A 24,359-nucleotide genomic window follows, 5' to 3' on the forward strand; every position below is an offset into this window, starting at 1 on the left:
TATAATTTTGATAGTGAGAGCACATTTTTAACCTATACTCCATTAAATATCTGAAGATGCAACTGAGGACAAACCAACCCCAAAAGGCTGAAGACTGTGATCAGTTGATTTTGCTTAGCAGATATATAAAATCAGTTTGAAACCAAACAGCTAAAAGTGCAAGATAAAAACTGTAACTCAGTCCTTGCTCAAGACATCGTTCTGTACCTTTTTTACTTCTGAGAAACACAATGGCACTTGTGCAGAGCAACAAGGAAGGAAAACAGTGGACCTGACATTAATCATACATTAGTCTCCACTTCTAATTTCAAAAAAGTTATCTACATTATTCACCAGGTTTGACACTTGCCACAACAGTAAAACAAAAACCATTTTTTCCTTTTTGTGACTCAACCTACAAAACCTCTCTCATTACTGAGGACAAGACACCAGAATTAAGATTGCATCCACCCTCAAACAACAAGCTCCACAAAATTCTCTCCAGCTGTTCTTTCCCACACTTCTGGCACATAATGTAGGCTAAAAGCTTTTAGATGCTGAATGCCATGCAATGCTGTTAAAAGCAATAAGTATCTCTGCTGACATATTTTAAGGAATTGTCAGTCACAGTTAATAAAGGCAAGCAGTAAGTAATAGATTTGAAAAAAAATGCTTGAGCTAACATTCCAAGGTGGGGGCTTTTTTTTCATTTTTCAAACATGTCTGATTTGTATATTTAACAGTTGCATTGACTAAAGACTGGAGAACATGTACCCTCAGTGGTGGAAATGTAAATGGTATTCATCTTTAGATCTAAGCAAATTAAAGTGCATAATTCCTATGGGCTCTCATAGTTAGATAGGTGGATTTTGGAGCAAAATGTTAAGCGCAGATCTGCTTTGGTAGCTGTCATAACCACTGAGTGCTAAGGCAGAAGGTATTCAAAGGACACAGCATTTAGAAATTTTGGTCTTAATGAAAAGCTTTGGGATTAACAACCTAAGCACTATTCCTCTGGAAATATCCCTGCCTTCTGGTGGAATTTTTGAAAACCTTTTCCTGGGTGTCTCAGTGGTTTATACAGTGCTTGTTTGGGCTGAGCAACACCAAGATCTTTGTTAATTAATCTTTTCAAACAAATAATTTAAACACAGAGTAAGTATTTGCAGCCTTGGTTCTGCTGAGCATTAACTCCAAGCAAGTGACACGCTGTTGGTATGAAAAGGCAAGACTGGGAAGCAGTTGTCCAGAAAAAAAGAAAATTCTGAAGAGGAAAGAGAATCCCAGGGAGTGACTCTGGCTAGGATCACAGAGTTTTGTCTATGGAAATTAAATAATGGGAAGTTATGGGGGAAGGTCAAAGAATGAATGACTAGATGGCAAAAGAGAATAAAAACACAGGACACATTCCCAGCTGCCTTCTGAAATACACTTCCTGCTTCTTCTGCCCAGGAAAAAGCTATAGTTTAACCAGAAATTAAACTCCTGCCACTTACATGCCTCCTGCCACAAGAGAGAGGTTCAAGCACTATTTATGCTGCACATGCTGATATTTTATCCTGTCCGAGCCATTCATTACCTTCATTAGCAGGACACTGCCAGAAGTACTAAAATGCAAGGTATTCAGCCTATTATTCAGCTTTCTGTGGGTCCTTCCTCAGAGTAAGAGTCTGTGTGTTATTTAATGTCTAGTCCCAGTCCCTGGTGCAGCCTGGCCCGTGCTGCTGATCTCAGCTGCTGGGGGTTAGTGATAGCATATCCCGAAAGGAATTTCTGCCCCGTTTGGATGTGAATGAAAATTTTCTACAGATCAAACACTGGAAATCCCTTAAAGAACTAGAAATGCCTCTTCTGAGCTCTCCTTGCCTACATTTATCCTCTTTCCTTCTCATTTCTATTCCTTTTGCTTTTCTGTTGTCTCTCACAATCCCAGAGCTGGATGATCTCCCATGGCAGGCACAGGCTCTGAGCAAAGCACGCTGAATATTGCAGTGCCTCTATTGAAACGATTCCTAGTAACCAAAAAAATACACCTAAAGAATGCCATTGAAGCATCTGTCGTTCCTCCCTGGATCACTATAGAGTAGAGCTGACCATAATACTGGGCACCTTCATAGCAATATTTGTGGGCAAAGCACATATTAAAAAGAAAAACAAATATTTTTTAATTAAAACACAATAAATATTAAAGCAAACAATCAAAGAGACAATAAACATTTCTCTCAGAAAAACAGTTTGGGGAACAAATTTCTTGGAAGCCTCCCCGTGTTAGTCAAGTTTCTCCTGAAAGGAGGCTTTGAACAAGGCACAAAAATCTTGCTTCATTTCAAAGCTTTCCCTATAGAAAACACATCACTTGGTCTTGTTAAAGGGTCTAATTCAGCAAGAAAGAAAGTGAGGCCAAGAAGAATGGTAAACAATTCCTTTCACACCAGGTACTGAAATAGAGAATAGATCCTGCTGTTGAATTAGATAAAGCAAAACTGGGGTGTCAGAGCTGCTCACAGTTATCAACCCTCCCCAGCCACACACCCTGCAGTGCAGAGGGATTTTTGTTCCCTAAAAAGACTCATTTGCTTCACCTGTCCCCTGAGAGGCTGTCACTGAACATGCTCTGGCACTGAGGCTGCCCATGCCTCACCTGGAGCAAAAAGAGCTGGTTTTGCTCCACTGAGTATTCACTCATTTTGAATTGTTTCCAAATTGAATTCACTCATTTTGAATTGTTTCCAAAATCACCTTCTTGACCCTGGTGCATCCTGCTTGCCATTCCCACCCCTGTCCTGTGAAAAGATGGAAAAAAACATAGTGACTAAAACAAATTCTGTTCTCAGCTCAGCCCAGAACCACATTTAAACCTATGTTATGGTGATATTTGACCCAATGCTTTCATGGTGTTTATTTTCTTCCCCTTGGCCAGCTGGAGCTTCAGTGTCCTCTGTCCAGGATTCTCCCCATGTGTTCACATGCTTCTACCCCAAACACTTGGGACATCAGCTTTCCAGAGAAAGTGCTCTCCTTTTTTAGGTCTGCTTTACTGACCATTCAAATGATGTGAAGTGAGATAGTGGTGGATAAATTGACAATTCATCTGCCTGCTTCTATTTCCTTTACTTTGTATCTTCTCCATTGTTGTGGTTTAAAAAATTTGTAAATATCACCCAGAGCTTGAATGTCACCCTGCTGACATTCAAATAATGTGAATTTAGATACTTCTTAAGCAAAGCATCTGCAACAACACTGATACCTGAATAAGTAATGCCTGAAGTGGTATTCTACAATTCTTAGAATTAGTGAAGATAATTAAAACATTATTTTAAACAGACTGAAATACTAATTTAATTACTAATACTAATACTAATACTTAATACTAATGCTTTAGCTGAGATTCCAGTTATAGCAAGTTTCATTTAACATTTCATTAAGAAAGCAAGGGGTATCATTCATATATACTTTGTTTGTGGGGCAGCAGTAAATTCAATTTATCAGTATGGTATTCAAATTAATACAAAATAAGCCAGTACATTTAGCAGAAGAAAGTTTCTTGTCTTTACTGAAGCTCAAAGAAACCAGAAGCAAAGGAAAAAAAAAAAAACTATAAGGAAAAAACCCTATTACAGCTCAAATTCAAGGCAGAAAATTACAAGATTTTTCCCTCTACCCAAGACAGAAACTCAAATTTAAAAAAAAATCAACAAGAAGATCTGACACAGGCTTCCACTTCTTTCCCCATCCACTAAACTGTATCATTCCTTGTGCTTTGATGACTTTAAGGAGCAAACCAGTTTTCTTTCTAGGCTAAAGATCTAAAGAAGATTGCCTGTAGAGTAAGGAACGTCCAAGACGTTTGACAATTCCCCCCATGAATTGTACCCAAATATTTTTGCCTTGAACAAGAGACTACTGGAAGGAGAGCATTGCGGAAATAATTACAGAATATTGCAGTTACTATTCCAACACCAGCTTAACCTGGTCCCTGCAGGTTTCCTCTTTATTCAAGACCTCTGAGGACTCGGATTGCTCTTGTCAGCAGGAGCTAAAGACACTTAAGAACAGGAAGAACAGAAAATCTCAACCTTTGCAAGCCTACCTCATCTGCCTCTCAACCAAGACTTGCCAAGACCTTTTGGCCTAAAGCCCCAGTGCAGCACCCCTAGCATGGAAACTCATGCCAGGCGAATAGAAATCCTTCCTAGCAGCACCCTAGAAATCCTCACCCTTATTGAAGCAGATTTCCTTAAAGAGCTTTGTTCCCCAAGTAGCCTACTCCATCTCAGATGGGAACTCAGAACATTTGGGAAGTGCAGCAGGCTGGTTTTTGGAAGGTTGTATCCCACAAACTGCTGTTTTTTCTTGAATCTTGCCTGCAAATCCCAGGTCACCATTCAAGAATTTTCTGTGCAGCTGATCACATTAAGCTCTCCCCAGAACTTCTCTTGTCTTCCTCCTGCTCCTACTCTTTTGCTGTTGCTTGCTGTCTCTCTTGTTCCTGGCTTTGTGGCAACCATGCATCAGTCACCTCTTGGGGTTTTCTTGGCGATATATCTTACTGTCATTTATTTTTGGCTTTTGAAGTACATACCTTAGATTTGATAAAAACTCAGACCAGCCAGTGTTTTGGGAGCAGAGCTCACTGGACAGGGCTTGGGTCTTCAAAGACCTGGATTCCTCTCCTGTCTCCAGACCAGGCCCACTCAGCAGCTGTGCATAAGTTCTATCTTCACATCTTTGGCATTAATTTTCAAACCTTTTTTAGATTAAGATCATTCATTCCCATGTGCTTTTATAGAACCTGCTATAACGTGGCCCTGATTTCACTTGAGTTACTGATGTATGAAGGAATAACTACATTTCAGAGGGGACATAAAGGCTGAAATCAGTAGAACTGGCAGTTCTTATTAGACAATAATACAATTGAATCTCATATTATACACTTATTTCTTAGCTAGTTCTTTCTTTCAGACCTAGTAAAAATTATTTCCTATTGTAGTGTATAGAGGAAATCTAGCAAATAACCCCAGTTTTTTAAAACTAGAGGAAGCAGAAAGCATAAAAAAAAGAAGTGACGTATGTTGAGACAAGCAACTAAGTTCATTTGCTTATTCTTGGAAGAGTGCAGTCATGTTCTTGCAGTTTTAGAGACTATTTATTTTCTGAAATATGTTTTAGAGTGTATTATGGTCATATTCACAATTGGCCTTAGAGAAGGACACATACTTGGAGCTTGTTCAGAGTAATTTAATCAATCTTATACAAAAATGCAACAGCCAACCATTATGGCCCAAGTCAATACTAAAATGATTTCCCAAAACTCATTTCAAAGTCACTTCCAGGAATCAACTGGTAGCTTCAAAACACTGAGACTCAATGATAAATTTAATTTTCTCTAAAGTCCGTAATTGAGCTTTTTTAAAACAAAAATTATGGTTTACTGCCATCTCCTTTAATGAAATACTGTGCTTTGGGTGGCATGTCATTGTGTTCCTGGTAACTCCTCATTTTTTAACATAAATCAATATATTTGGTATGGTTGGTACCATCTCATAATGACAAGAAATATTAACACAGCTCATTTTGTAGAAGAAAAATAAACACATGGCATATATTTAATCTGCCTGCCTGCCTACCAGATGGAGAAAAGAAGGGCCAAGACACTGATGGAGTAACTGTTTAATCACATCAGCTTGGTGGCTTATTTATAAACACAAACAGGTCCACTTGCACCTTTGGGAACTCACCATGCTTTCTCCCAGCTTCTGAAAGTGCCTGGTGGTTAATATTCTATTTACAGATGAGACAGACATGTGATATGATCATGACATAACAAGGAAATAACATCTTTGTGACTGCTGGCTCACCTGGATATCTGTATCATAACTACTTGAAAGCCAAACTGTTCCATTTCATGCACTGAGAATACCTCTGATTAATTAAAAAATTCTCATGTTTTGATGATTTTTTTCTTGTAAGTCCCAGAAATATATCAAAAGTACCTCATAGCTTTTCCATAGAGAGCATCACTTACTTCAGCAAGACATTTATTCAGGTACAGACAATGAATATTTTGACACTTTCTCCTTCACAGGATAAAGATTTGCTCGATGACAAAAGGTTTGCTAGATTTTGTCTCAATTTTTGGGTACTTCAGTTCCTGTTTAAATCAATGAAATTATTTTGTGGGATAAAGGGATACCCAGAGGAGCAGAGAATGGCAAATTTTTGTCTCAGAATACTCAGTGTGGGTAAGGGCACAGATCCTGTAGCACTTCTGACTTGTTGATATTTGTCTGGAAAAAGGGGGCAAATTCAACTCTTGCAAGAAAGCAGAGTTAGGCCCTGTCTGGTCTGTGTCACTGGGTTGTCACTGATGGGAGCCACCTAAACAATCCTCACATGCTCTACAAGTCAGAGAAATCAGGCTCGAGGTGAATGTTACGGAACAAGAAGAGGAGAGAGATGCATTGGAGGGAACAATTAGGATCATAAAAAAAAAAAAAAAGCATTAAAAAAAAAAACAAAACCAAAAAAATTTCCAGATCTGTAGGAATGCTGGTATTTCCCTGTCTCATTAAATGTGTTCAGGAACATCCTGCATATTTTTTAATTCCTCTGTTGAATTGTGGATTTTGTCTGCCACTTCTTCAGTATTTTTTTTTATTTTCTGTCCTATTAGGTTTGGTTTGGTTTTTGTGGGGTTTTGGTGGGTAATGAAAGGAGTGAGAGAAGATAGAAAGAAGAAACAATCTTCAATGATCCATTAAAGATATTACTAATACAGTAGGAAGATTACCATAAACTCTACATATACCTTTAACTCCAGAAAAAAAAAAAAAAAAATTTTGTCTGTTTTCCTAATTATCCTGGGGTTCATTTAGACAAAAAAAGAAATAGAATCACACAGAAATATCAATGTAAATATGATACCAAAAATAAGCTGCGATTTTTTTTTAATTACCTTTAGATCTACTTACCCAAGCACCCAGTGCATCTTCTATTGCTTTTAATAAGCATTAGGTTTTCAATAAAAATGGTAATTTAAGCAGAATTTAGGGTGCTGGTGGAAGAAGCACCAGGTGAGGTTTTGCTTTGCAGACAGTAGCGCCAGACCATCATCAGTTGTTGCTTCTGGCCCAAAATCCAAGAGCCAATGAATCACAGTGAAGGTGCTGCTGCCAAGTCAATTAGCAGCACCTAACCCAGGAGAAAGAATTAATGATCACAAATTCACCTTCTGCCTGGGCATCTGTGGAACTTTCTATTGGGTCATTTACCTGTGCTGGACTCTTTGGGTGTTTCACCTAAATCACTTCATCCCTGGCCTATGGATTTAGAAATCTACAGAAACAAAGCCTTTGGCTCTCTAAAATTTCTTAACTTGTATATTTGGCTGACAATAGACATGGGGTATGTAAGGATTTGACACCAAGTTTTCCCTTCCATAGCTATGGATATGTGGGGCAGGAGGTTACAGGGCCCAAGTGGGCAGCTCCAGAACTTTTCTGGACCTCTGAGAGACCTCTCAATTTCTTATTCCAACCTCCAGAGAGAAATTACCCAATTCTCATAAGCCTGTGATCTTGATGAAGACGAATTATTATGACTTTTACCATTCACAGGGCCACAACAATTTTTTCTCTTTAAAAGAAGCACTTTTGGGTTTTTTTTTTTTTTTGTTTGTTTGTTCTTTATGCATTTTGCACAAAGCTCCCTATGGTGAGCTCAAGCAAAGTGAGGAGCGAGCAGGATATGCAAGGGTTCTGTCTCCTCTCAGATTCAATAACTGATCTGTAACAGATGGCTAATCACAAAGATAACTATTAACCAATCCTAGTAATGCTTAGCTCTTCCAGAAACATCATGGAGGGGTATTCTGGCACACTGTGTTCCAGCACTGCCACTGAAGTGAGCCAAACATACTCTGCCCTAGGCTGGTGCAGAGATTGAAAAAGCAGACTATCTGGTATCCTGGTGGCTTATTTTGATTCTCTCTAACTGAGAGAATCAACCATGGAGCTTTATTCAAGACCAGCAAGGGCTGATTAATTGGATTTTTTTGGCAGGTAACCTTTCTTATTCTGCCAGTTAATCCAGAAGGAAAAAAAAGGGCTACTGATCTCCTGTGAGAAGAAACACCCAAGTGATCAAAGACTGGATTCCCTCTCCCAGCACTCCTGCCAGTGACTATGTGTGATGCATATGTGGACCCCACTGCTCATGCACCATAAACAGGCACATCATCAGGTTTTCATTCATCTGGAAGTTCAGTGTGAGTGACAGAGGTCCTGGATACTCATAAATATGGAACAGATGCCCAATGTAATCAAATTTAGCCTGAAAAATTCTGGCCGAAGAGAGGAAACTTGTGTGGTAAAGGGATACAAAAATCTTTAAAGTGTGTGCTGTGATGGACAGGCCAGTGCTTTTCTCTGTGCTCTCTGGCCAATTAGTCTTAAACCCTTTCCTGCAGTTCCCTGTGTTCCACAAGATTGTTTCCCCTCTCCTTCCCCTTTTCCTGCTCCCACAGCTTCTGATCTATTTACAGAAAGTGAAGTACAGATGGGCACCCTTTTAGGCGGATAGGAATGTTGACTGTGGACTGCACCTCCCTGGTGGAGCAGAGCAGCCCTTGGATGGCTGCAGAGAAGGTGTGATGCCACACACTGTGTGTGGCAGCAGCTGAGGGCTGCTGGGGGCTGGATCACATTCCCAGGAACATCCACATCTCCCCAGATAGTTCTGTTCTGGTTGGCTCATATCCCTCTTACCCTTCTCAGTAAATCCACCCTTCAGTCAGTGACTTCTGCATCAGGAGGAGTTGGGGTTGTTGTGAGGGAGCCGAAGCACTTTCAAAGTAAAGGCAGAGATTCTTACTCTCTGTGTTCCTGAGCTCTGGAACAGGGTCAGCCATGGGTGTCCCCCTTCAGCCCTGCATGGCACAGCTGATAAATAGGAATCCTTCTCTCCACCGAGGGGCTGCTCATTTACGTGCTGCCTGCCCCAGGGAGCAAATCTGAGCCATGCAATTTGTCCACCTCACTGCACAGGGAACCCTGTGCCCTAATATAGTTTTGTGCTCATTCCTGGCAGCTGGGCTCACAAAGGCAGGAGCTGCAGAGAATAAACCAGTGACTGGCTCTGGCTGAGCCCGACATCAAGGAGAGGAGCTGTGCTTTGGATTCTCCCTGGCTGATCTTCAGCTAATGTAAATCAACTTGATTCTGCTGGCATCAGTGGAAACGAGCTGATTCAGGCCATTTATAGGTTCTTCTTGTTTACTTACTGCATCCTAATGACTGCCAGGCACAAAAACACCTGACTGAGGACATTAGACACAAAGGCTTTATACCCTTAATGTTTTGTTCAGTTAAGACTAAGAAAGACAAGGACTTTACCTTCTGATGAGAAAGCCAGGCTCCTGAACACTTAGCACTAATAAGGTGCTTTTCAGTTTCTAAGTGCTTTACAAACATTAATTAATTATTCCTTTCAACAGCACTTGGTTATTTTCAGTTACCAGAGTGCATGTTTACCAAGTTAGCTCCATTCGTGCACAGCACATTGCTGGCAGCAGGCAGGAGCATAAATTGATCTATAACCACATGCTGTAATTTGCAGCAGATTTGCTTCACCAAACACCATCAGTGCAGCTCCAGAAGCAGCTCAGAGGAGTGACCACCCCTCCCCATGTCCTATGGTGGGGATAACCTTTACCTTCCCTGCTACACTGAGCAGAAACACAGAATCTGTTCGCTGCACAATTTAACTAATTCCATGGAAACATATGTCAAACGGGAGCTTCACACAGCTGCAAGAAAGTAGCAAGAAATTGTTTTATGTGTCACAAAGAAATACCCATTACACTACAGAGAATGAGAGACTACCCATTACATTACAGAGAATGACACAGAGAACAGGCAGATTTCTGGTTAGTGAGGTTGCCACGGTGAGGCAGCAAAATTTCCTGCTTGTGACAGTTATTAAAGATACAAAATACTCCTCACCTGTATCAGGAAGTTGACAACAGCTAAAGAAAAAAAAATCTGACCCAAAAATCAGCCAACCAACCAAAAAAAAAAAAAAAAAAAAAAAAAAAAAAAAAAAGCATGACATTCTACCCTACCCTAACCCTAACATGGCCAAGTTCCACTGGAAAGGAAGATGACCAGAAGGCAGGAGCTGGAGTCTCACATCCTCACCTCAAAATGAGGGTGGTGAAACAGTGGAACAGGTTGCCCAGAGAGCTGGTGGTTGCCCCATCCCTGGAAACATGCAAAGCAGTTTGGTCAGGGCTCTGAGCAACCTGATGTAGGGAAAGGTGCCCCTGCTCATTGCAGGGAGTTGAACTAGATGACCTTGAAAGGTCCTTCCACTCCAAACCATTCTATGATTCCACAATTCTCTGAATCAATAATTCAATGACCTCTGCTCTGTTCAGGTCACACTGAAGATGTGACCCACATCTTGGCTTCCTAAAAGAGCAACCTTAGCCACTGAGGTCTCATTTCTTTTCCTATCCCTGTTTCTCCCCTTTACACCACATGTGAAAGGAAAGAAACGCTTTCTGCCAAAGTGATGTCTGGACCTGTGTGTTTCCACTGAAAATGAGGATTTCAGTGATCTGTGACAGATAATAGCAACTATAACCATGGGCAATACCTCTGCAATAGAAAACAAAGTCTTGGGAAATGTTAAGAGATCACTTTTTAATTAAACACACCCACAGTTTCTCCAGGGAACAGACTTCTGACATAAAGTGCTGAAAATATCAAGCTGATCATAACTATCAGCAGAAACCAGGCACAGCCTTCTGCTGTGTCTCCTGCCCAGGTCCTGGTTAGTGAGGGGCTGGTACATGGTAGCAGAGCACCAAATGCTGCATGCACCCAAATCTCATTTCATGGACTATCCAGAGCACACTGCCTGCTGCCAGCACTAAGGGGGCTCCAGCTGTTTCCTTTGGCTTTCTTCAAACTCGCTTTGCTCTGGGCAATCAAGGACGTGGCTCAGCATCATGTACACAACAGGTATTAAAATTGCAGAGTCAGGAACTAAATCTCTCAGTATCAGTAACCTGCACCCCAGGAGGGATAAGGAACACCAAATTGTAATGCTCTGAGACATACAGCCTAATTAATTAGCCATCATTCACCTTGTTCATATTTGAAGTGCTTCGTCTGAAGGTGGAGCTGTGCTGGCACACACTGGGAATGTACTGTAGGTCTCTAAACATAAAGAAGATGCATTGGTAAATAGACTTTTTTGCCTGTAAACCTGTATCCATACCTGGGCTTTTGCAAACACTGCTATTTTCTCACAGCCCTGCTCAGCAAATCTTTCAGCTGCATGAAAGGCCTGAGACTGGTTACTGAGCATTATCTTCAACATGGGTGTTTACAGCTCTCAGCATCTCTCCTGAAAGAATCTCACTGTAAGTAATACACAAGTATTTACTGGAACCAGGAAGAAAAAAATCAGTCTATTTTCAGTCTGAATAGCTTAAACTGGGCTGGGATTCTTTGATGCTTTGGTTGGAAGAAAAAAAAAACCCTCCTGCTGATGAGTTCTAATTCGCCTCCATCTATGCTGGGTACAAAGAAATGGTGAGGTAATCAGACACACTTCTGTGTCTGCTCTGCAAATACACCCAGCCCTCATTTGAGAAAATGGCACATTGCACACTGATGCAAATAAAAGATTTGGGATTATATTCACTCATCCCAAAACAAATGCAAAAATAATTTCTTTCCTGAAGTGCTGAGAGACAAGAAAGTCATTTTAGTTAATGAAATACAACATCTCTATCTACGGAAATACAATGTAATTTTAACATTTAAAATGTTCTTCTTCTGATATATAATTATATTCCTACTTCTGACTTCAGGGGGTTGCATGCAGTCACAGCTTTTCTTCATGTTAATATATAGAAAACAAAATGTGTCAAATTCTAAAGGATATCTTTTCATTGCTTATAGAAACATATATATCAATATAATTTTGCATTGATCCTGTGTAAAATACTTATATCTTAAAGGTACAATGATTACTGTAATACCACATGTGACCTCAAGATAAATGTAATAGTACCACAGATGTAGGCTAAGTAGCTTTTTGCAGCAAATACATTGAGAATTACACAAAGGGTACCAACCAGTAACATGTAGAAGCTGTACAAAATCCTTCCTCCAAGGAAGGGACACACCAGGGTAGTGGGTCATCTCTTCTAGTAACTATTTCCCATTGCTAGCCAGAACTAGAACTTCTAGAGCAAGGTGCCAAATCTCCATGAAACATGTGGAATTAGATGGGTACAGTTAAAATACCTTTCCAATATTCATCAGGAAAATATGTGGCTCATGCTGTGAAATGAAACATGAGGGAGTTTTATTCCTTTCTGAAATTAAGACTAACAGCCCCTGGTCCCAAACTCATTTAAAATAATTCACCTATGGATGTTTTCTTTATTCAAAATATCCCCAAGTTTCAGACTTTTGTTATGCTTTTGGTCCCTGCTACATTCCTGGCAACACAAAACACCAACTAATTTAGCACATAACAAAATTATTTTTCTCCACCTTTTGAGTTCACTGAGTATTACCTACCCCCACATGAGAAATGCAGCCAATTAATACAATATCCATAGCAATGACTTATACAAAAGCATCCAAACCCAACAGCAATTTTCAACAATGTAAACCTGATATTTCTTTACGCCATTAAAAAATTCTTTCACCTTTTTATTTCTATGTAGGAATCAAGAGATAACTTCCACTTGCCTCTTATGATTTTTGCAGGAAAATAGAGCAGGGAAGAGGAACATAGCAAGCATGTTCACTCTTGCACTTCTCCAAATGTGGGTGTTGGATGTGTTTGTAACATAACTTGTTGCAGCCGATTGGCACCAAGCCCTGACACGCTCCCTGTCTAATAAAATGTGTTTCTCTTGATACCAAATTCTAATCAGGGGAACTTCCTTGATATATTCTAAATGTAAAATATGTTAAACATCCTAGACTTTGAATATGTGAAAAGGATCATTATTCACGGGCTCCTAATCAAAGCTTTGTTTCGTGTCATTATCTGTTTGGTTTTACACGATTCCTGCTCGCTTGAGTGAAAATGTCTGGTGCTGGAAATTGTCACATTTCTCTCAGAGAAGCAAGGCAAGGAGCAGTGCTGCATTCAGAAAAGCCCAGGCATAATGGCTTGCTTGTTTGTTTGTTTTTTCTTTTGGAAAACTCTGCACTGTTTGTTAGGTTGTAAATTATTGATTTATTTGGTGATTTACTTTGCAGCAATTTGAAGTCCTATGCAAGCTAAATACAGTTTCACTTAAGTTAATTATGATGATGGGGACTGTAAATCTTCAGAAATAGACAATTGCATTTACTTGACATGTACACTATAAGCCAAAATATATCCCTCTTCCACTCCCACTATAGAGTAAATGTAACTTAAACTACATTTATTTCATTAACAGCTGCAACGTGCTATGAAACAATGGCATGAAAATATTTTTAGGCTCCCCTGGTTTCCCTGTAGGGAGAGATCACCCCCACAATAATGTGGCCACAGAGGATCTAAACCAACAAGCGGGGATGGGGACACCATGACCTCCCCACCTTTTTTCACTGAAAGCCAAAGTACAAATAGTGTTTTCCATGTGAAATATTCATTGAATTAACTTTCTTTTTCTGTACTTGCTGGGGCCAAAGATATTCCTCAGAAAAACAGATTTGGAAGGTACAAACGTCTGGGCAGAAAAATTGGAAACTTGGCATGAGCTTGTAAGAGCATGGAACGTGGGCTGCAGCACACAGAGATCTCACCTGTACCTCACTGGAGGCACAGGTCAGTGCCCCAAGCTTTCCCAGAGTGAAAAGAGTTTGACTTTTGGTATGGATTTTCTAGAAATAAAAATACACCACAGCAGAGATTTGTCTCAGGGTCCAACACAAGCGATTGCACACAGAGCAGGATGCAGACGATCTGAAGGGAAGTCCAAGGTCTGTCCCAGAGGCACAACAGATTTTGGGGTGCTGGCTACCTATTGAGGTATCTTACAGCTAATGTTTAAGCTGACTAGGCAGGATACTTATGGCAGCATAAATCTGAAAATCCCAGTCCAGCTGCCTCTACTTTGTACTGCGAAATCCATGCTGCTGGGGGTGTCCTGCCTGGTCAGATGCCAAGTTAGCATGAGCAGCCAGGGTGCAAATGCCTGTACTGTGGAGCAAATGATATTCCAAAGCTCACATCAGGGCATGCAGCAGGAATGAGGCTCAGTGAGAGCCAGAATCACAGAATACACAGCATCCCATTCCCACACTCCAGACCAGCCTCACAGGAGAAGTCTGGGTGCCTTGAGGACCTCTCTCGAGGCTTCTGGACTCTCTCCTGTGAAACTGAGCACCTGAAAGCCCTGACTAATCTGAAAAGAGATCCTTCCCACCCAAAGCCCTTGCTTAATGAAATCAGTATTCCAGTCAGCTCCATCACTAGAAAAAGCAGCTGCAGTGTGCAGGGGAACATATTCCATTTTCCTAGCTCCATGTGCTAGCATTTTGCAAATGAAATTTTCTCTGACTTTTAGGCTATATGAAATCTTGAAATTAAAATGAAATATAATTGTCAGTGAATGGAAAGTACTACTTTCTGGCCAGGGAAAGTACTACTTTTTGGCCAGCTCTATTTGTACATATAACACATCCTAGATGTCCCAAAGTGTCTTTCATGCCATCTTGAATTATTTCTTTCTTTTTTTTTTTTTTTTATTGAGATCTCCAAAGCCAGCTGCTTAGGGGTTTTCAATGCCCAAATTCCCACTCATTATTTCATTTGACACTCAGATCCCTTGAGCAGCACTGAAAAATTACTGAACCTTAATATCTGTGTGAGACTTCCAAACAACAGCTACAATGAAGAAACTGGTCTTGGCACTAAAAACCAATGAATATGTAAGACAAATTGTGTCTGGAGAGAGCAAACACATTAAAACAGGCTACCAGTAGCATCTTTCAAAAGATATCTAATGTAAGCAGCATACTCTTCAATGGCTCAAGGGGCTTATAGTCAATAAATTTAACAGGTTGCAAAAAAAAAAGTCAAAGCTAAAGTACGGTATGTAAATGGAAGCTGGAGTGCACTCTTCTTTTCAACCTTAGGACAGAGTTAATAGAGGGAAAATGACAAAATACATGAAAAGGAATACACAGGATTTGACAGAGTTTTAACTTCAAGGCAAACTACCAGGCTATTTTGGTTTACAGATAAATCAAACAAAGAACTTTTATCAGTTTGCATAAAAGTCTCATTTTCAGCACTGGAAAGATTAGGCTTCAGAGCCTTATTCTGTATGAGTATGAGGGGGATTACAAGGGAAGTAGTGAAAGTAATGACCTTGCCAGGGATTAGCTTCCACGATTGTATGGTAAAATAGTTGTGTTTTCTATGCTTATGGATTAAGATATTCATTGACCGCTTCTGTAAACTAGTGAAATTCATGGATATTTTCAGTAATAGGGTGATGACAGCAGCAGTATCTGACAGCCCCATTGCTGCCTCCTGACATTACCCATGGTGCTGTGATGTTCAGCCCAGGGAGCCGGACCCTCAGCCTTGCCAGATTTGTTTGCAGTGCCTCAGTGTTTGTGTGACAAAAAGGGTTTCCTTTTGGAATTCCCTTTATTTTACATGTGTATGGTCATGCTAAATGCAAGTGTATTGGATCCATTTGGTCCTTTTTGTTTTTCACCTTACTCCTCCCAGCTGACCTAAGCCGGGGTGGCCTTTTACTGAGTTACCCCACACACTGACAGCTACACTTGGCTAAGCTGTCACAAAACTGAAGTGGCTCGACCATTCCCACTGAGATTCTCTTTCTTCAGTGTTTTTTATTTTGCTGTTTCTAAAAAACTCTTGGGAAGAAGACAGGAACTACACATGCGGGGCAATCAAGACCCTTGTTTTGGCTATGACAAGCCCAGTCTCTGCTCTGACTAAATGGTGACTCTTTGGATTGAAAGCTGCTGCTCTGAGGAAGGCAGAGCAGAAAATGCTGTGGAGGCTCTTGAAGTCCAAGCCAATATCTTAATAAAGAAGACAACAGGCAGAAAGCCCCTCTGAGTGAGTGGCTCAATGTTTCTGAAGACTCTCCAGATAGCTTAATCTTCCCAAGAAAGCTGAAAATAAATTCACCAGAAATGGTCAGCTGCTTGTCTTTGTGTCTGTAAAATGTAAAACATTTTCTGTTTATCCTGGTGCTATCATTTAACTTTAGAGATATATTGGAACCTATTTATTGGGCAGGATAGTGAAAGAAGAGGTTCACTTTGTTTACTTGCTGGTTACTCAGAGTAATCTCTATGGTAAAATAACTGCATAAAGGAGTAAAGACAATTCTGTTCATGAGAGAAACATTCCCATGAGGGACACCACAGCATTAGTTTGCCTCGAGCAGTCCCAGCTCACTCTGGTTGGGTTCTCCACACAAAGCAAAGCACAGTCTTATGGCAAAGAAATGAGGGCTTATACCAGCCTATACATATTTTCTTGCACTAGTAGAACTAATTAATATACAATTATGTTCAACAGAGAAAGATTTCAAAGTCCTAATCTATGACTACCTGAATAATTTCTACTACAAATGCAACATGTCAAGATTTTTCTTGGACAATATTATTTGTCAAGTCTATCAAGCTTTGTGAAATAGTGCCTGGGCTTCTGCTCTCATTTCATGACAATGGAAAGTGACATAAGCAGAGAGAAAAAAGAACTGGACCTGGGTGGAGGTATTTTGGAAGTACAGCACAAAAATAGTTTTAGCCAGGTCCATGTAAGGCAGCTACCAAAACTGGTGATTAAGTCTTCATAATCATAGCAATGGGTATTTGCACTGCCAGTGTGCAATCTCACAGATTATCCCTGGACAGCAGAGTGTCCCTGCAGTGCAGCAGGGGTGCAGCCAAACTTTATGTAAAGCAGTCACACTGGCAGTGGCAGCAGTCTGTCATCAGAAGCACAGAGCACACAGTTCAAGCTGCAAAATTCATTCAGAAAACTGAAAAAAAAAAAAAAAACGAGGAGGTTGACCTCTGCTAAACTCACTGCTGCTTGAAATGGTTTAAAAACTAGGCTATGTTTGCCCTGAAGTTTTGTAGTGGATAAGACACAAAAACTCTGAGCTTCAGATTGGACTGTGCATGCCAGTAATGGCCAAAAAATGAGCTTCTACCCCTGGTTAAGGGAGAGGTTCTGAGACATGCACAAGGTATGAATGATGAGCTCTCAATATGGAAAAGTGTTGGGAACGAATCACCCAGGGAACATAACATGCTAATCAGAAAGTCCAATAGAAATATATAGCTTTCAATGGATGCAAAACAATTTAGTTCATGCAGCTGAGCTGAGAAATCTTTATCTCATGTAGGTAATGAAAAATACACATCCACTCTGATAGACATAGTTCTACATATGGTTAGAAATTCACTTTTTCTTGTAATTACCTTTTCTCCCTGTTCATTCTTCGTTTCTTTAACATAGTCATCCAGTGGACAGTTTCATGAAGACAACCTTAAGAGCAGAGATCTCACTGTTTTCTAAAGAAAAGAGAAAACAAAAGGCTTCTAAGTGCTATATTTACCATACTAAATCCCCAGGTGGTTACACCCACAACCTAACTGCACTGGCTGATTTTAGCAGGAAAAAGCAAAAGGCAAAGATGCTCTCTTTAACCACCAACTGGGAAATAGGTGGATGCTGTGCTTTCAGAAGGCATTAAAAAAGGGGGAAAGATTAAATTATTTTGCTTTTCTTTACTGTCGTTTAAAAAACATAGAGGAAACACTTCTTTTCCTTTTAGTCCACTTCTACCAAGTTTTTTTTCCAATGGCTTTGGACCCATGAGAGCTGCTTTTAAAATCGTGGTGACCATTTCGTGTTCTAGAAGGAATCTGAACATGTTATCACATGTTCCAAAATATATCAATATATCAACTGGCATATTACTTAATATTAAATAAAACCTGGCTCATTACACTTGCAAACTAAGAAACTTTAAAAACCCTGCATTCTTTTATACAAACTCATTTACTTGTCTAATCTATCTAATTCAGTAAAGAAATTTTGTTTAATATATGGTCATAATAGTTTCTTTATGCCATACCAATCACAATTTCTAATTATAGTTGGGCAGACAGTCTTTGAAGTAGATGTGATCTGTCTTTGCTTTGTCTGACCTTTGCCTTTCAGTGACCTGGAAAAAATGTCAATTATTAAACTAAATTATTAAAAAGGTAGTATTCAGTTAGACAGAAAAATACCTCTCAGACAAATGGTATCATATATAGTAAGCAAGGTTAGATGGAGACGGGATATTTAAAACTAGATAATAAGAATCATTTCAGAATCAATAAGGTCAGAAAAGACTCCCTAGATCATCAAATTGATTGAGTTTTTATCTTTCTGAACAAATATATAAATGTTAATGGTAGAAGTACAAACAAACCTGCCTTGTCTTTTCTTACAAAGTGGATTCCAGTATCTGTAAACATAAATTTGCAGTACACGCTCAATTCCAGTGGCCAGAACAGCAGCAGTGATCAGCTACGGGGAGACAAAACTGCCAACGTAGCGAGAGTCCCAGTTTGGTGGAGAATACTGAGCAGTCTCTTGAGCTATTTATGCATCTGACAAACTTTGAGAAAAGTACTGGAACAGACCTCCTGCCTCCCAGGCACACCACTGACACCACAGCCTGGCCAGACCCTGAGCAAGCAGCAATTGATCGAAGGGCTGTAGCACACAGCTGCTCCCTCACTGAGGACCCAAGACAAGCATTTTTATCTCCTGGAGCCCAAAGGTCTTCAGCACGATGGCATGGAGATGGTTTTACAGGTGAGCAGTATCTCACAAGTGACTGGATCCAGACCTGTTCTCAGCTGACAGGGCAGTAAGTCTGTGTCACCCTCTCTTCCATCAAACCCCCACATGCTGAGGAGGCCATAAAATCCATTCAGTCTAGGAGGCTTGTCTTATCAGCTCACAGGAATTAAAGCTCTGCAGGTCAAGTCTTGATTCTAAATTCGCTCGAAATACCTTTGAAAGTATAAAATTATGAGAGAGCTCAGTATCATCATTATCATTACCAACCACTCCTGAAAATGCTCCAGAAATGATGCCTTGGAAGGAAGTCAGAGAGATATTGCAATTACCAACTATGTTATATCATTTAAGTATATATTTAGCTTAATTGTGGTAAAACTTGATAGTATTCTGTTGATTTCATAATTACTAGAAAAACTGCAAAATAAAACACATGTCTAGGGGGACTGGGAATTTGATGTGGTTTATAATCAACAACATTGTTCACAATGACAGATCTGAGTATACAGAAATTATTTCACATTGCAGCACTGGTGCTAACACTTGCTTTTCCACTTGCTTTTCATTACCATTGCAAAGTAGTTTTCCTAGACAGTGCTTATTTTAGTCATGGCAGAAACTAATGAATTTTTCAGACTTGTGTCTGGGTTTTATTATACTCCTATACAATCTTTTATTATACTCCTACAAAATCCAGTTTTTATGTATTGTACTATCAAAGAGTGGGCTGAGTATGCCCTTACTTCCCTTTGAATCTTTTTTACAACTTTATAATTCAGAAATTTAAACTTCTCTTGACCCATTATGAACCACTTACCCCTGAGTCTGATCTTTCTTCTCCCTCTGGGTCGCTGTGAAAATTATCGGAGTTCATGGGGCACCCAAAGCCTCTCTTCTTTGGCCCTGTTGTACTAAACATTGTAAAAACAAGGCTGTAAACAGTCCCAGTCTCCAGAGCCTGCAGCCTGGCATGTTTACAGGACAGATTTTAGCAAAGTAAAGAGATGGTTGAGCTAACTCCTTTCAAGCTAACATTGGTATCTCTAGTCTGTACTAGAACATCAGCACAATCTGTGTTGGTAAGACAAGGGAGCTAAACAAGTGATAGGAAAAGGGACATTTATAATTCCTCCCTGCACACAGCTGACATGAACATGGGTATTCACAGCAAGAGACCCAGCAGAGGAGACAAGGGATTTTGTGTGAGCAGCTGTCAGTTTGAACATCGTTTAGCCCTTTCTCAAAATTTGTCCTTTGAAGAGGCATGAACACCACTGGGATGATTCCCAGCCCTGTTAGATCAGAGCTGCTGGAGAACCTCTCCATAAGGTGAATCCTGTGGCTGCCCTGGTGCACAGGGAGGAATCCAGCACTGAGTATATTGATTGGCTTTGTGCTGTTGTGTAAAGGAATCTAAAGACATACAGAAATGTGAGAGGGAAACAGAAAGTTTGGTTGGTTGATATAGCAAAGCACCAGCAGCCAACAGACTCTAAACCCTACTCCCTATTTCTTCTGCTGCTTTCACTCAGTCAGTTCATTTTGCTCCATAGATCGATTTCCTTATTGGAAAAAAGACTTACAAAGGTCTTCCTTACCTCTGTCTTCCTTTTGTACCCCGTAGGGTCTGTGGAATGGAAAGATACTGTGGATGTGAAATGTGTGATTGCTTTTGTGGACACAGGGGTCTCCTTTTACTGATTAGATGGAGCCAGCTCTTCCCCTGCATCATGAATGCTGAGCAGACAGATCCCAACACAAAAGTTGCCTGATATGAAGCTGTGGAGAGGGTAGACTTAAGAGAAATACTTTCTGTATGCTCTAAATTTACTTTCTCCCTTGTAGAGATAAGGTTTGATTGAGTACCACTTAATGCAGAGCAGAGGAAGGAAAGATACAGTAGAAAGGTAGACATTGTATTGAAGCAGAACTCTACAAAATTAAGTGTAATTGAAACAGTAAGAAGAGTAAAAAATCAAGAATTTCACATGAGCAAAACAATGGGGTTTTTCCCTCTTATCATCTGTTGTTTCAGATAAGTACTCCTTACCTACTCCATGCTCCTCTCACAGCCTCACACGTCTAAGGTCCTGGCTGGCTTTTTAGTAAAACTAAAATAGGAGCAATGGAAAAGTAATAATGCTGGTATTTGATGTTGCTAACAGCAAATTCAGTTAAAGCATTTATTTAACCTGATGTTGGATAACCCTCCCAACTGAGAGCCCAACAGTGATTGTTTAAGACATGGCCTGTGTTTTTCAGAACACCAGAGAAAAAGCCAGCCAGGGGAGTAGTTCCCGGGTGAAAAATGGTCACTGCTATAATGGGTGCAGATCTGCTTCAGAGCAGGTTTAGATACCCAGCAGTGCTCCTGGATCACTCCAAACAGACAGGGATGTAGCTGAGAAGAGGAGAGCAGTGAAACTCACCTGCTATAGCTACAGTTTGAAATCCGCCAAATACCTAGTAAATATGCAAAAACCTACTGTTCAGCTTCTGCAAGCTCTGGGGAGAAGAGCAGAAATCATGTGAGGAAGGATACGAAGGAACATAAAGCAATCCCATAAGAAGCCAAACTTTTAGTTCCAGTGTTTATGGCAGTGATCTTCACGTGAAGATCAGTGCTGCACTAATTCACAAGAATGATGAGCACCTTTACTGCAGGCTAAGGTAATGTAACAACACAGACAACATTGCAGACCTCAGTTAATTTCAAATTATATAAAAATGTTGGCATCTGCATACTTTAAAATCATACTTCAAGCAGCTTAATAGAAAATTATAGCCTGCTTTTTAGTAGCATAACCCATAATTTATTTTTCATTTACTGCTCAAGTTCAATTTTGATACTGTAAAGCTAAATACATTTTTTAAGCTTTTACTTTCATCAATCATTTGATTTTTTTCTGACACGTCGCATATCTTATTCAATGGTATTGGCTGCTCTGTTTTTAAATAATATTCTGTTCTCTAGAATACCAGGACGATTGTATTTAGACATCTTTAAAAAATGTAGTGACAGCAATTTCAATCAAAAAATGAGAGGAAAAAATACAATTAATAACAGCAACTGAAATAAGTTAGAAACAAGGAAGGCAAAAGCAGTATTGGAATACTTTGGTTTCATTCATACTGAAGTTTATGATGTTGTGGAAGACTTATGTGAGCCTTGTATACAAGTTAATACTGCAGTAGATCGCCATTGCCATCTCCTGGTAAATAAACCATATAACTGTATTCTAGATATCTTTCTAAACAGTCATATATTGTACAACTGTTGAGAGATTACACTGTAAATAGGCAATAAAGGATTTAGGGTATTTATTGTGAGACTATCATTGCATTTTTATTCTTTGCTCACATAAGACCTTTATAAAGAACTGCATTACAGTTGATAAATAGTTGTATTTGTTCCAATGCACTCTTTATGCTGAAAAGAAATACTGCTAGTTATGACTCTGTAAATTAAGGTGAGACAATGGGTTTTGTTGTGATTGAAACAAATAGCAGAGCTACTTAAGAAAAACTCCCCACAATGAAAACAAATATCCACTCAGAGAGAAGGTGTTGGTTCCCAGGGTGCTGTGATGGGACTGTGCCACAGTTGTTAAAAAAAAAATGTTCACCAGCACCAAGCCATGGCACCCAGAGACAGCAGGGACAACAGCAGTGACAAGAGCAAGATGTCATTTCACTTTCTGGTATTTCTAATCCTTTTATTTTCTTACCACGGTCATCATCCTTCCCGCTGTCCTTTCCCATTCCACTCCCTCTCTGCCACAGCTGCTCCTTTTATGTCTCTGTGCAGGTCCCTGAAGCCTCCTGACAAACAGGGCTCATCCTGTCCTGCTCCTGCGGGAAGGGGGAGGGAGCAGGCTGCTCCTGGAGCCAGCAGGAGCAGCAGAGCTCTCTGTGTCACACCAGAGCCAGCAGACTCTCACCTTCTCCATCACCCTCGCAGCCACGTGGGGAAGGAAGGAGAATGAGATGTGTCTACAACTCATTACCCTTCGGAGCAGAGAGCAGCACTCAATGTGGTGCTGAACCTTGATAAATCATCCTTTCAATCAAATCAGTAAACAGAGGGAAATGCTGTCTAACTGGCAATAAATTTCAGGCAAGTTCAGCAAGGAGTGACAGATCAGTCAAAAGGCTGTGCCTGGCTATGTTTGTGTATTGCTTTTGCAATGGTTCTTTCTGCATCAGGGAAAGTGAATTCCCTCCCTTGGAGCTGCGTTGGCTGCCAGCATTGCCAATTAATGTGACAGGGAACAACACTTGCAACAAGTGTTTCCTTTTTGCCATGCAAGCAAAAGAAATGTTTGCAATATTCTGGAAGAAACTAGGGCTGAAGACTTTCTGACTACACTTTCTGAAGCCAGGGCTGCATCATGAAGAGCATTTACTTAAGAGCAGCCTTTGCAGTGGTGACTATTCAGTTTGAGTCTTCCAGCTCAGCACCCACACAGCCAGGACTGCACGGGATGGGGTCAGTCAAAAACACTGGGAAAAAGGAGGATAAATGCAGGCAAGTGCAATGGCATTTTAGAACTGCCATAGTGTCAGAAGGAGTAAAGATTAACTGCAGCTCAGCAAGAGCTGTGAAAATTTCTGGCTGTGGATACTTGGAAGGAAAAGAACTTTGGAACAAGAATGAGAACGGTGTCTTGAGGGACTTTTATTTCTCATCAAACCATTCCCCTCATGAGGGGACACAGAGCTGGTCTTGGACTCACAAAGGCATTTAGAAACCAGAGTCTATGGCAGGTTACACTTAATGATCATAATAGCTATTAAAGCAAAAGGGACTGGAAAACACAAGCTTAATTATTTGACTATCCCAAGGGATCCAGAATCAACACACAATACTAATAGTATCTCCAGTCATTGTTATTAGATTATGCCTGGAAACCTTTCCCTGAAGCAACACTGTAATTATGTAGTTATTAATTTATCTTTATTTGCTTTAGCTTCTCCACTCTTTAGAAAAATGCATGCTTTCCATTGCAAAGAAATTCATAACAAAGTCATCTCATTGAGGAAAAGGGTAAAAACAACTGAACTCAAAAAACAGAGGAGTAGAACTCAAGAATTCATAGCTTTCATTGGAATTTACAAGGAACAAATAACCAACCTGCATTAGGGAAAAGTAGAAGAGAGATGAAAATCAGAAGCTGAGATACATTTCCCTTTCTACAGAGAGTGGCAGTCAGGTCTGCAGCAGAAATGAAATCAAGGAGCTGTTCATTCTAAGAGCTTGTATCTATTCAAGGAAGTCTGGCCTTCAAACAAGACAGAAAAAAAATGAGACAGGAATGCCATTCCCATTGCTCTCTCCATATCAGGTACCAGGTTTCCATAAGAACACGGCAGACTGATGTTCTGCTTCTGATGCCCTCCATGGCCCTGCAGGATCCAAAGATAATCTACTCCTTCCTAAGAAAAATTATTTTCCAATATCAATCAGAAGCTAACAAACATCCTAGGCAGGGAGAGCATGG

At 40.1% G+C, this 24,359-nt stretch overlaps 2 long non-coding RNA genes across 4 annotated transcripts; both read right to left on the reverse strand.

Moving 5' to 3' along the window:
* Nucleotides 1-4,434: 4,434 nt before the first annotated feature.
* On the reverse strand, nt 4,435-18,735 carry LOC137479767 (uncharacterized). Of its 3 annotated transcripts, XR_011002501.1 has the most exons (5): nt 18,140-18,735; nt 17,481-17,573; nt 11,129-11,201; nt 6,005-6,130; nt 4,435-4,680 (listed from the first exon to the last, which is right to left on the reverse strand). It is a non-coding gene; the product is annotated as an uncharacterized lncRNA (long non-coding RNA). The 3 variants fall into 3 exon arrangements; XR_011002500.1 differs by having other exon boundaries at nt 4,435-6,130; XR_011002499.1 differs by lacking the exons at nt 4,435-4,680; nt 6,005-6,130; nt 11,129-11,201 and adding an exon at nt 15,842-16,202.
* A 40-nt stretch (nt 18,736-18,775) lies between these two features.
* On the reverse strand, nt 18,776-22,521 carry LOC137479768 (uncharacterized). The gene is made up of 3 exons (XR_011002502.1): nt 21,975-22,521; nt 19,676-21,363; nt 18,776-19,071 (listed from the first exon to the last, which is right to left on the reverse strand). It is a non-coding gene; the product is annotated as an uncharacterized lncRNA (long non-coding RNA).
* Between the last annotated feature and the right edge of the window lie 1,838 nt (nt 22,522-24,359).

Source organism: Anomalospiza imberbis, chromosome 10 (assembly GCF_031753505.1).
Source record: "Anomalospiza imberbis isolate Cuckoo-Finch-1a 21T00152 chromosome 10, ASM3175350v1, whole genome shotgun sequence".
NCBI classification, from domain to species: domain Eukaryota; kingdom Metazoa; phylum Chordata; class Aves; order Passeriformes; family Viduidae; genus Anomalospiza; species Anomalospiza imberbis.